This window comes from Rhinolophus sinicus, chromosome 11, assembly GCF_057876585.1.
Source record: "Rhinolophus sinicus isolate RSI-liver-muscle chromosome 11, RSI-T2T, whole genome shotgun sequence".
Taxonomy (NCBI): domain Eukaryota; kingdom Metazoa; phylum Chordata; class Mammalia; order Chiroptera; family Rhinolophidae; genus Rhinolophus; species Rhinolophus sinicus.
In genome coordinates this window covers 26,311,477-26,325,927 of record NC_142511.1, presented here as the reverse complement: position 1 = coordinate 26,325,927, position 14,451 = coordinate 26,311,477, and positions in this window count along the sequence as shown.

Below are 14,451 nucleotides of genomic sequence, written 5' to 3'. Positions count from 1 at the left end.
GATCAGATGGATTTAACTGATAGTTTTAGAGTTTTCACAACAAAGAACGGAATATATATTCTTTTCAAGTGCACGTGGAACATTTTCCAAGATAGACCACATGTTAGGCCACAAAACAAGTCTCATTAATTTAAGCATCTCCTCTGCCCACAGTGCTATGAAACTAGAAATCAATTACAAGAAAAAAAGCTGAAAAACACATATATGGAGACTAAATAACATACTATTAAATAATGAATGGGGGTGGACGGGTGGCTCAGTTAGTTAGAGCACGAGCTCTGGGCAACGGGGCTCATGCTCTAACTAACCGGTTCGATTCCCACATGGGCCAGCGAACTTCACCCCCCGCAACTAGAATGAAGTCAACGAGCTGTCGCTGAGCTCCCGGGTGGCCACATGGCTCAGTTAGTTGGAGTGCATGCTAGCATCTCAACCAACTAACAATGGCGACTGGACCTGGAGCTGAGCTGCACCCTCCACAACTAAGATTGAAAGAGCAACAACTTGACTTGGATGGAGCTAATGAGTCCTGGGAAAATACACTACTGTTCCCCAACAAAAAGTCCTGGAAATATACATTGTTCCCCCATAAAGTCCTGTTCCCCTTCCCTAATAATAAAAATCTTAAAAAAAAATAATAATGAATGGGTCAACAATGAGATCAAGGAAGAAATCTTGAGACAAATGAAAATGAAAACACGATGACCCGAAAAACCTATGTGCCACAGCAAAAGCAGTTTTAAGAAGTAAATTCATAGCAATGCATACCTACATAAAGAAACAAGAAAAATCGGAAATCAATAGTCTGTCTTTACACCTAAAGGAACAGGAAAAAGAACAGCAAAATAAGCCCAAAGTGAGTACAAGAAAGGAAATAATAATGATTAGAGTGCAAAGAAATGAAATGGAGACTAAAAACAAACAAATGAAAAAAAATACAAAAGATCAATGAAACCAAGAGCTGTTTTTTTAAAGATAAACAAAATTGATAACACTTAACCACACTCATCAAGCAAAAAAAGAGAGAAGACCCAAATAGATAAAATCAAAAATGAAAGAGAAGTGACAACTGACACCAGAAGAATACAAAATTTTTTTTAAAAAATACTATGAGCAACTATACCCCAACAAATTAGACAATGTGGAAGAAATGGGTAAATTCCCAGAAGCATATAATCTTTCAAAGCTGAATCAAAAAGAAACCAAAAATCAGAACAGACTGACTACTACAAACAAAATTGAATCAGTAATCAACAAGCTGCTAACAAACAAGTCCTGGACCAGATGGCTTCAGAGGTGAATTTTACTAAACATTCAGAAAAGAACACCTATTCTCCTCAAACTATTGCAAAATCCAAAAGAAAGGAAGGCTCCCGAGCTCATTTTATGAAACCACTATTATCCTGGTCCCAAAACCAGACAAAAACATTACGAAAAAGAAAACTATTGGCCAATATCCCTACTGAACATAGATGCAAAAATCCTCGACAAAATATTAGGAAACTGAATTTAGCAATACATTAAAAAGATCATATGCCACGATCAAGTGGGTATGCAAGTTTGGTTCAATATCTGCAAATCAATCAATGTGCTACACCACATTAAAAAAATGAAAAATAAAAGTCCTATGGTCATATCAATAGATGCAGGAAAAGCATTTGACAAAATCCATCATTCATTTGTGATAAAAACTCACAGCAAAGTGAGAATAGAGAAAATATATCTCAACATAACAAAGGCCATGTATGACAAACCCACAGCTAATACCATACTCAATGGGGAAAAGCTAAAAGCATTCCCCTTAAGATCAGGAGCAAGATAAGAATGCCCAATTTCATCATTTTTATTCAACATAGCACTGGAAGTTCTAGCCACAGCAATCAGACAAAAAAGTAAGTAAATAAAAATAAAAGTCATCCAAATTGGGAAAAAAGAAGTAAGATTGTCATTATTTGCAGATGACATGATACTACATATAAAGAGCCCCAAAGAGTCCACCAAAAAACTATTGGAACTGATCAATGAATTTAGTAAAGTAGCAGGATACAAAATTAATATTCAGAAATCGGTTGCATTTTTATACACCAGTGATGAATTATCAGAAAGAGAAATTAAGAAAATAATCCCATTTACAATTGCAGATAACAATACTTAGGGGATACCAAGACAGCACAGTAGGTAAACACTGTGCTTACCTTCTCTTATGACTACAGCAAAATTACAATTAAACTACAAAACAACCATCACTGAGAATCACCTGAAATCTTGCTGAACCAGAGCGCTACAACTAAAGACGTGCAGAAGAAGTCACCTCAAGTCTGGTAAGAGGGGCAGAGACGCGTAACAGGCTGGTCCCACAACTGCATGTGACCGTTGAAGATTGGGAGGGATATTTTGGCTGTGGAGGTTCCCCCTCCCACCCTCCAGAGGAGCGAGAGGTCACAGCCCCACCACAGCCCTGGGTTTCAGTGGTGGGGAGAGAAGTTCCCATAATTTCTGGTTGTGAAAACCAATGGAGATTATGACTGAGTGAGATGGAGGGTGACTGAACTTCCAGGTGCTCCTCTTAAAGGGACCATGTGCAGACTTACTCACCAATAGAATCACTCACTCTAGGCTCCAATGCTGGGACAGCAGCTGGAAACGCAGCACGGACTGAGTTGTCTGGCTTGGGACAGAGCATGGAGTGGTGGCTTTCTCCTGGATGGAGGAGCTGGCGTGGCTGTTGTTTCTTTGTTGAGCCCTCCCCCTTCCCGGTGTGCAGTCACAGGTGGCCACCATATCTGAGTCTCCACTGTTGATTCATCATGCCCTGGCAAGTCGAGACCCTAACCTACCCAACTTTTAGGCACTTCCAGTGGCTTTTGCCTACAAATTGCCTGCCTTAGCTCATGCTGCAGACTTTCCTAGGATCTCTCAAAGATTCATGGAACTCAAACAAGCAGCATCTGGCTTCAGCCTATCCTATCCCTCTGGTTGAGCAGCCCTAAGCCGGCACTAGTGGCAGCCAGTCTTGGTTCATACCTTGGCCTCCCTCTCAAGACACAACTAAGCATGGCATGGACAGCAGCCATCTGCGGATTTCTTTGTGGCTCCTGCCAGATGGCCCCAGGTGGGGCACAGGCTGTGGCTGAACTTGAGGTATAGTGGATCCCCTCTAAGGTGGTCCTGGGACTGTTTCTCCCAGTGGTCAGCTTCAAAATGAGCTGGAGCATCACCCAGCCTCCTCCAATACAACACAACCAAGGGGCAGATTGGGCAGGCACCAGAGTCCTGCTGAGGCAGATCCTGCTCTGTAGGACCTGCACAACAACTCTTCCACTGTAGTCAAAGCCAGTCCTCAGAACAAGTGAGCCCAAGTGCCAGTCCCTCCTATTGATGTGCAATTATCAACCAAGGCTCAACTACAAGAGGAGAGCACACACAACCCACACAAAAGACACACCTGGAGTATGTGGCCCAGGTGACCAGAAAGACTGTGCCAATGGGACCCACAGCATACCAACCATATAAGGCCACTCTACTAAGACCAGGACACATAGCAGCTCTATACTCTATACAGAAAAAAACGCTGGGAGGCAGCCAAAATGGAGAGACAAAGAAATATGTCTCAAATAAAAGAACAGAACAAAGCTCCAGAGAAAGAATTAAACAAAATGGAAACAAGCAATCTGCTAGATGTAGAGTTCCAAACACTGGTTACAAGGGTACTCACAAATCTCAGGGAGAATTTTAACAAAGAGCTAGGAAACATAAAAATGGAGATAGAAAACATAAAAAAGAACCAGTCAGAAATAAAGTCTACAATAATGGAAATGAAGAATATAGTACAGGGAATCAACAGTAGATTAGATGAAGCAGAGGACTGAACCAGCTATGTAGAAAATAAGGTAGCACAAAACACCAAACCAGAATAGCAAAAAGAAAAAAGAATCCAAAAAACTGAGAAGAGATAAGAGGTCTCTGGGACAACATCAAGATTACCAATATTCGCATTATAGGGGTACCAGAAGGCGGAGAGAGAGAGCAAGGAATTGAAAACTATTTGAAGAAATAATGACAGAAAACTTCCCTAACCTTGTGAAGGAAATAGATATACAAGCCCAGGAAGCACAGAGAACACCAAACAAGATGAACCCAAAGAGGCTAACACCAAGGCACATCATAATTAAAATGCCTAAGGTTAAAGACAAAGAAAGAATCTTAAAAGCAGCAAGAGAAAAGCAGTTATTTACCTACAAAGAACCCCCCCATAAAACTGTCAGCTAATTTCTCAACAGAAACTTTGGTGGCCAGAAGGGATTGACAGGAAATTTTCAAAATGATGAAAAGCAAGGACCTACAGCCAAGATTACTCTACCCAGAAGAGCTATCATTTAGAATTGAAAAACAGATAAAGAACTTCCCAAACAAGAAAAAGCTGAAGGAGTTCATCATCACCAAACCAGCATTACAAGGAATCTTAGAGGGATTTCTTTAAGATGGGAGGGGGTTAGGGATGGGTGAAAAGGGGAAGGGATTATGAAGTACAAATTTGTTGTTATACAGTAGTCATGGGGATATAAGGTATAGTATAAGGAATATAGTCAATAATAGTGTAATAACTATACATGGTTCCAGACAGGTAACAGATCTATCAGGGTGATAGATGGGAATGAGGTTGGGGGCATGGTGAAAAAGATGAAGTTATTAAGAAATATAAATTGGTAGTTACAAAATTGTCATGGTGATGTAAAGTATAGGAAATATAATCAATAATACGGTAAAAACTATGAATAGTGCCAGGTGGTATTACTCAGAGGGATCATTTCCTAAATTATATAAATATCTAACCACTATGCTGTACACTTGAAACTAACATAAAATAATTGAAACTCTAATTGAAAATTATAAAAAGGGGTGAAAATATCAATAATATTGTCATAGCATGGTACAGTGTCAGATGGTTGCTGGACTTATCATAGTGATCACTTCTTTAGCGTAGGGAATATAATCAATAATGTGGTAATAACACTGTATAGATCTTGATGGGTACTGTTGAATAACTATGATGTATACCTGAAACTAATATAATATTGTATGTTAGCTGTACTTTAATTTAAAATCTTAAAAATATAAAAATAAAAATAAACAAAAAATTAAAAAAATAATACTTAGGAATAAATTTAACCAAGGAAGTAAAAGACTCAGAAAATTATGAGACATTGAAGAGAGAAATTAAAGAAGATACAAATAAATGGAAACATATACTATGCTCATGGATACAAAGAATTAATATAGTTAAAAATGTCTATATTACCCAAAGCAATATGCAGATTTGATGCAATCCCTATTAAAATGCCAATGGCATTTTTCAGAGAACTAGAACAAATAATCCAAAAATTTATATGAAACCATAAAAGACCCCAAATAGCCATGGCAATACTGAGAAATAGGAACAAAGCTGGAAGTATCTCATTACCTGATTTCAAATTATACTACAAGGCTATAGTAATGCAGCATGGTATTGGCACAAAAACAGACACATAGATCAATGGAATAGAATAGAAAGGCCAGAAATAAATCCATGTCTATATGGTCATTTAATCTATGACAAAGGAAGCAAGAATTTACATTTGAGATAAAGACGGTCTATTTAATAAATGGTGCTGAGAAAACTGGACAGGTATATGTAAAAAAAAGAAACTGGACAAACTTCTTACTCCATTTTAAGAATAATCTCAAAATGGATTAAAGACTTAAATGTAAGATCAGAAACCATAAAACTCCTAGAAGAAAACATAGGAAGTAAACTCCCAGACATTACCCTTAGTAATACTTTCATTGATATATCTTCCTTCAGGCAACGGAAGCAAAAGAAAAAAACAAACATGTGGGATTACATCGAACTAAAGAGTTTTTTCACAGCAAAGGAAACCATCAACAAAACACAAAGACATCCTACTGAATGGGAGAAGTTATTTGCCAATGATACAACTGCTAAGGGGTTAATATCCAAAATATATAACAAACTCATACAACTCAACACCAAAAAAAAAACCCAACCAAACAACCCCATTAAAAAATGAGCAGAGGACATGAAGAGACATTTCTCTAAAGAGGACAGACAGATGGCCAATAAACATATGAAAAGATGCTCAATTGTTTTAATCATCAGAAAAACGCAAATAAAAACACGATGAGATACCACCTCACTCCTGTACGAATGGCCATCATCAATAAATCAACAAACTACAAGTGTTGGTAAGGATGTGGAGAATATGGAACCCTCATGCACTGTTGGGATTGCAAATTGGTGCAAACAGTATGGAGGTTTCAAATTCCTCTAAAAATTGAAAATAAACTACCTTATGATCCAGAAATTTTACTCCTCCAAGAAATTCAAAACACTAATTCAAAAAAATATATGCACCCTTATGTTTATTGCAGCACTATTCACAATGGCCAAGATATGCAAACAACCAAAATGCCCATCAACAGACAATTGGATAAAGAAACTGTGGTACATTTATACAATGGAGTATTACTCTGCCATAAAATGGGATCGTACCATTTGAACAACATGGATGAACCTAGAGGATATTATGCTAAGTGAAATAAGTGAGACTGAGAAAGACAAATACCATATGATCTCACTTATATGTGGAATCTAAATAACAAAATAAATGAGCAAACAAAACAGAAATAGACTCAGATACAGAGAAAAAACTGATGGTTGTTAGATGGGAGGGGGCTTAGGGAATGGGAAAGAATGTGAAGGGATTAGAAAGTACAAATTAGTAGTCACAAAATAGTCATGGGGATTTGAAATACAGTATAGGGAATATAATCAATAATGTTGTAAACACTATGTAATGTGTCAGGTGGGCACTGGACTTATTGTTAGGATCGCTTCATAGATTATATCAATGCCTAACCACTGTGCTGTATACCTGAAACTAATATAAAATAATATTGAATGTCAACTATAATTAAATATATATATATATAGTCACAGGATGTAAAGTACAGAATACGGAATACAGTCAATGGTATTGTAATAGCTATGTGCAATGCCAGAGGGGTAGTAGACTTGAGGGGTTATCATTTTGTGATGGTGTAAATGTCTAATCATTACCTTGTTTTGTACACCTGAAACTAATAAAAATATTTATAAAAAGAAGAAAAAAGAAAATTTAGGATTAAATAAATAAATAAAGGTTTCACTTGGCCACAGGCTAAAGATGATTCAAGAGTGTGTGTGGTGGCCAAAAAGCTGATGCAGACTCAGCTGCACCAAGAGATGTAGTACACAGGATAAGCGAGGACACTATGGCACTTGCTCCTGCCCTAGGCAGGCCATGTTTTGAAATCAACAGCTCAGCTCTGGGTACTACATGTTGAAAGGGCCACTAACAAATTAGAGGTCTTGGAAAGGGGATGGCTAAAATGATGACAATCAAGAGGACATGCTACTTCTCTAAGGAGGGTCTGAGGAACAGGGGTGGGTGGAGGTGGGACACTGATGCTGGAAAAATATAGAAAATATATAGATATCTTTATATAGCTAAGTAGTTGTCCTGTGAAATGAGCATTAGAAAAGTGTGTAGCTGTAGTTTTACAACTAGAAACATTAGATGGGAAGAAATCACAGAGATCGATTTTGACTAAATGTTAGGAAAGAACACCTATAGTTGGATTACACATTACAGAGATGGGCTATGGCATTATTGTTAATGTAAACACACACACACACACACACACACACACACACACACACACACACAATGCTCTCCACACTGCCTGGTGTTCTTGTTTTAGAGTGGCGAATATAATAAATTAGAGCCTTGTCCTTGTGGAGTTGAGAGACAAATAGGAGAGCCGAGATCAAGCACTAAACACAGATAAATTACAAATGCTGTTATGATAGAAAAGAACTGGTGCCATAGAAGAGAATAAGAAGATGGAACTAATTTGAATTATGAGTTCACAATTACAGAAAAGACACAAGCTGAGACTGGACAGTAACAAATCACCAAAATGGAACACTGGGCATTAAGATATGGCCAGGACCAGCCCAGCAGCTTTCCCTCAAATTGGCAGTTCATCAGAATTGCCGGGAAGAGATCTTCAGTAGTTTTTGACTCAATTCAAGATATTCTGAATCAGAATATTTGGAACTAGAACACTCCCTATGACAATATGTTACATGAAAGAGACAAAAATACTGGTGTCTGGGTCCCCCTTGTGATGATTTTAATCTCTTTGCTTGGATTCTCAAATTAAAGTTCTCCGGTTCAGAACTGGTCTTTTCTAGACCCGATTTCTGGAACAACGAAGGGATCCTTAGCCAGATATTCATCTGACCTAAATTTTCCCAAATGGGTACCATTTCAGGCATCAATTGCCGTGGAAAAATTGTATTATAGCTGGTGCCTGGGGTCCCTCTAGTGGTCAGAACTTGTCACTTCAGCTTCTCTTCTCTCCAGACCCAAATTTGGCCAGAGAATTACTTGATATTGAGGATGAAAGGGCCCTATGAAAACAAAACAGAGAAGCCTAAATACACATTTTAGAAAGTTCTTCACTATAATTAACATTAAGAAATAGAGGTGGTAGAACTAAGGAATTGTTTGCCAAATCCCCCCTGCCCTTTGTTGCCAGTTCTTGAATTATCTTAATTTAAATAACTTTTACAAACCAAAGTAGACAATTTCCAGGATACCCGGACATCAATCAGGGACTTCAAGGGTCATTTCTGCTCCCTTTGTGTTTAGAGAAAACACCAGGTTGAGTTGGGGACATGGGTCCTCGTCTTCTGAGCTGTGTCACCTACCAGCTTTCTGAGCTTCAGTTTTCCCACTTGAGAAAAACAGGTAACTAACTATTTTTGTCCTGCCTACCTCATAAACCTGATATAAAGATTAAATGAACCCAAATATGTAGAAGTTGTAAAATGAGTTACAGCTGGAAGGAAATACACTGCAATTAGTATTAAAGAAGAGTTTGCACTGCAGGCAATTGAAAAATGTCCATTGCCTTCTGGGCCATTCCACCTAGAGTCACTTGACTGATAGGAGTTACCCTTCCACCTCTGTCCTTGTGTCTCCACTTAGCTCTGTGACCAAAGGGCTAACAGAATCTGCTCCCAGACAGCTTGATAGGAAGCTACCAGAAAATGTTCCTTTAAAAGAGAGGCCACGATGGACACTTGTCTCATTAAGGAGACCACTTCAGGGATGATGTAGATGCCTGATCACTGCACTGTACACCTGAAGCTGAAGCTGAACAATAATGAATGTCAACTATAATTTTATATACATACATATATAGTTACAAGAAGTGGAGTACAGCATTAGGAATAGAGACAGTGGAAATGTAACAGCTGTATGCAATGTCAGAGGGGTAGTAGATCGGGGGTGGAGGGTTGTCACTGTGTGAAGGATATAAATGACAAATGTCTAACTATTACATTGTTTTGTACACCTGAAACTAATAAATAAAATAATAAATAAATAAATAAATAAAAGGCCAATCAGTGGGGTCATGGTAGTGGTGATAATGTGGGCTGTTGGCTGGCTTTTGCTATTTTACAGTATTATTTAGGGCAGAAGCATAAAACGTTCTTGGACTGCAAAAATTAGTGATTCTCTATAGTTCCATTTATTATACCTAACTTTACTCCAGGGACCCTACAATGACCACATTCCAGCTCTTCTCGTTTGTTCTCTCCTGTGATTTTCTGTCCCTGGGAACATGGCATCTTCTGGAGTCTCCTTGTGGGAAGGTGGGTTAGTGTGGAGAACTTGTCTGCTCAGCGGCCTCTGAGCTTCCCTCAACTCTTTGGAAATGGATTAATGCCACATATTCTACACACTTACCTGTCAGAGTGTAGGCTATGGGTCATAATATTGGCATAACCTGGGAGCTTGTAGGAAATACAAATTCTCAGGCCTCACCCCAGAACTGCTGTGGAGTCAGGACATGCACTTTAACAAAACTGAAGGGAATTTGTTTGCACAGTGACATCTGAGATGCTCTGCACACTTTTTGTTACATATTCAACCTGGGCTCTGTCTTCACGCAGAGTCCCCAGTCCTTCCCCCAACCCCCAGCTGATGGAAGGCTCTGGCTCCCTTTCCTTTCTCCAGTATCCCTGCCTTCCAGACTCCAGTTTAAAATTCAAGAGTTAACTTGCACTGGGGGCAGGAGCTGCACACACTTAGTTCCCATGCTTTAAACACAGTGAGAAAAAACATCGCCATTCCTTCCTAGGCTCCCTCTGACCCAAAAAGATAGACTTTCCTCAAATCTTCCCCCAAATGGCAGAGGTCTGAGAGCTGTGGGGCAATGGGTATACAGCATTTCTACCTTTCCTTCCTTCTCTTGCTCTAGGTGATCTCTAGGAAGTATGACTGTGGGTAACTGTCAGTAAATCAGGTGTGAGGTGCGAGCAGGATCAGAAGTGACCGAGTGTTGAGGAGTGCCGAGGAGCTGGCCATGAGCCACAGGATGGCAAAGTAGCACTCCCTTGAGGAAGTGCAGAGACCACACAGGGTCTCATGTGGTGCACCCAGGAAAGCATGTGTGCACAGCTATACACGGTCTCCACTTCTAGATCCTGTGTCCAACCGCCATGTCCTTCAGGCAGAGACCAGGCTGCCCCATTCACATTGGCCAGGCCTTGTCTGTGTTTGCTGGCAGTCCTAACCACAGAAGTTGTCTCAGGGAAACAGGAGTCAACTTCCCCCATGCACTCCAAGTGGGGATGGGGTGGGGGTTTGCAGGCCTCATAGTTCAGTCCTTGCCACCCAGCCATATTCTGCTGTTAAAGATGTCTGTCTCACTGGTAAACATTGCCTGCATCCCAAATTCCTCTAAGAGGGGCAATTAAATAATGGACACTAAGGGTAGGTTAATTTATCAGAAATGTTGCCAAAAGTAAGGTCAAGGGCCACAGAAGAAAATCAGGCAGCTGAGGCGTAACGAGGAGCTGAATGAAGAAGGAGCAGAGGTGGGGGGACCTCAAAGGTAGACTTGCCCCACCTCACAGTTGTGCAGAGGAGCAGCTCAGGTCCACAGGGATGCTGGCTGGGATTGCTCAGATCCACCTTCTCTGGGGCAAGTGGGGGAACTAGCTTTTCCAGCCTCTCAATGGGCCTCTCAGACTCCAGCCTGGCCCTCCCAAAACAACTCCACCTGCAACTAGAGAGATTCTGAAAACATGCCGATCTGTCCACATTACTCCTCCAAATATCACTGGCTCCCTCTCATCCTAGAGTAAAAACAAGCCTTAGCATGGCACTTACCTGCCCCTCCAGCCTTACCAATCGTGTTAAGCTCCACATATGGTACATGACAAGCTGCTCCCCTAAAGCAAGCCGCCTTCTCTCAGGCCTCTGTACCTTTGCATGGGGCTGCTCCATGGACTGGAAAGCTCTCCCTACCTCGTCTTCATCTAGCCAATACCTAAACTTGCTTTTCAGATTCACCTCAGGTACCCCTTGACCTGCAGCCTTCCACTGTGTCCCCCACAGGCTGTGTTAGTGAGTCAGGTGCACCTGCTCTGTGCTCCCAAAGCATCTTGGGTATGTTAGTTATCCCCTGTGCTATTTAACCTCTGTCATTGTGTGTTGCTCCCACTAGGCTAGGTTCTTAAGGACAGAGTCAATGTCTTCCTGATCTTTAAATTCTAGAACCTAGCCCAGTGCTGGACACCAAGTATGGGTTTTGAATGTCTGTTGTATATATGAATGCATGTACAGAAGACAGAGGTTAAGTACCAAAAGGGAAAAATAAGGCCCTCCAATCAGAAATTACACAACTTGTCCAAGTATAAATTGAAAGGAACCAGAAAAACATACGATTTGAACCAAGTTCTCTGTTCCAGTATGACTTCAAAGCCCTCGCTCCTTTCTCTGTTGCAACCAGCTGGTGGTGAGTCATACAGCACAGCCCTGTTGCTATATTTTTCCATTGTAGATTCCAGACATTCAGATCTGACCTTCTGGGAGGGACCTTAAAGTGAATGAAGTTCAGCTTTCTTGTTTTCCAACTGATGGCTGAAGCTCAGGGATGTGGAAAGTTCCCCATTTATTGAGATAGCCAGAGCAATATGATAATGTTGTCTTGTTATGACATTATGGTCTGGGCATGGGTGGGATAGGAGGGGCTGGGCTGAAGAAGGGGACAGGGAAGAGAAGGCCCACCTTTTCCACAGTGGATCAAGCTGAATCAAACTACTGTATATTGCTTACCATGAGCCTACCTAGGTGCTTTAGCCCCCACCCCAAACCCCAGCTATAGGAGAAAGGTGGCCTGGAGAATGAAAGATATTTTTCCAGCCACCCCTTCAGCCCAAGGGGAGAACTGGACAGAATCCATCACTTAGAGCCCACTTCCTTCTGGCCTTACCAGATGGAGAAAATAGTTAAGAGGGTCACATATTTGCATATATTTGCATCTGTTTGCATAGCTACACAAGATCATGTAGTTCATTCTCAGGCAATTTTCAAGTAAATGTGATTATTGTCACCATCAGGTTGTCATGGACAGATTTTGCTCTTCTCACTTTCCTTATCACCCCACCTACAGTCCCTGAGCCCCAACACTGGATGAGTGTGTGCCAGCGCCGTGGAAAGGGCAGTGCTTAAAGGGGTACAGGAGCATCCAGCACCAGGCGAGGTGGCAGCGAGTGGCAGTAAGGACAACTCCAGCAGCCTGACTTGAGCCCCTATCCTCCAAACACACCAATGGAAGCTGCTTGGTCACATATGCTGGGCTCATACTAAGATAACAACCTCACTGATTGGATGTTCTTGGCAAGTTACACACTTTTGCACTGTTAAGGTGGCAGTGGTATACAATAAAACCCCTTTTGCACAGAGAACAGTGGGCACAAGATGAGCATCATCTGAATATAAACTGTGAAGTCAAACACCAGGCTCTCAGTCCTTTAGAATCTTTTCCTCTTGACCTAATATTACCCCAAATCCTCTTACCTTTTCTCGTGGACCCACTTTTCTACTATTTAGTTCACAGTGAGTTCTTCCCAACAGCCTTTTAATGGTACAGAGGTTCAAAAAGACCCAGAGGTCAGTCTATTTGGTCTCTCAGGCTACAAGACAGTCAGCAGGCATGGGCAGGTGGTCAGAGAACACAGGAAATAAAGGATGGGGTCTCTGCTGTTCTCCCTGGCATAGAGAGGAAAGTCTGAGAAGTAATGGAATATCAGGACTTTTTTTCTTTGGGTTGTTAAGTCAGAAAAAAGACTCTCCTTACTGGTGATTACTGTGAGTTTGAATACTCAAATAGCAAATAAGTTAAATGAGAGTACTTTTTACCAATTTCACCTATTCAACATTCTAATAAATTTACTGATCAATTAATCAACAAATATCTTCCATGTGCCTTAGTAAGCCCTGAGCTTACTACCTGAACCACAGTAGACATTCAATAAACACTTGCCAATTTTGTTGAATGCAGTAGAGATACTGTGTGCTAACTGCAACCATAGGATTCAGAAATTAAAAATGTACAGACCCTGCCATGTAGGAAATCAGAGTCTGAAGATACTGGAAATATTTTATTAGTATTTAATAATAGAAGAAATGTAATACAATTGTTGAGAGCAAAGGCACTGAAGTCAGAGACCAAAGTTTAATTTCCAGCTGTGTGACCAGGGACAATTCCTTGCGTCTCAGTTTCCACTAAAAGTGGGCTATCAAGACCCTATTACAGAGGGCTATTTGAAAGATTGAATTGGCTGACATGTAAAAATCTTAACACATTGCTCTGCACTGAATAAGTCTTCAAGATAATAGCTAAAATATAAAACAGTCATAATTAGGTACCAAAACGTGTGATTTAAAGTTGCACAAGTTTTAGAATTAGAAAGTACCTTAAAAGCCCTGTAACCCGAGGTTTCCCAAATAATGCTCTGTGGATTGTTGCCAGTTTGTGACTTTTTTGTTTTTTTGTTTGTTTGTTTGTTTTTTTGTGTTTTTCTTTTGCAGTCTGCAGCAAAATATAGAAGCAAAAGGACAGTGTAGTAGACTATCATTTTTTGGTGTGCAGTTCCCTTTTTTAACGGGCTGATAAAAAGACAGGTGGTAAGAATGTTAATCCTAAATCAGTTCTCCAATTACTGTTGTTGTTTTGTTCATGAAATTTAACTCTGAGGACCACTGCTCTTTCAGACCAACCTCCAATCAGTAGAGCAACCTCACATGCCAATCTCTCAACTCCATTTGAACACATCCAGTGTTGGGGTGCTGTCCTGTTGGAAAATTCCTTCCTCTTTAGAGCACAGATAGACCTAACAGAATAAATCTAACCCCTTTTCTACATGATTGCCCTTCGGGTGGTGGAAGGCAGAACCATGAGGGAGCCTGGTATAGCCTGGCAGAGCCTTTGGTTTCTCCAACTATGTTGTTTTCCTCCTCTAAACTTCTATTAAACTGGCTTGGGAGT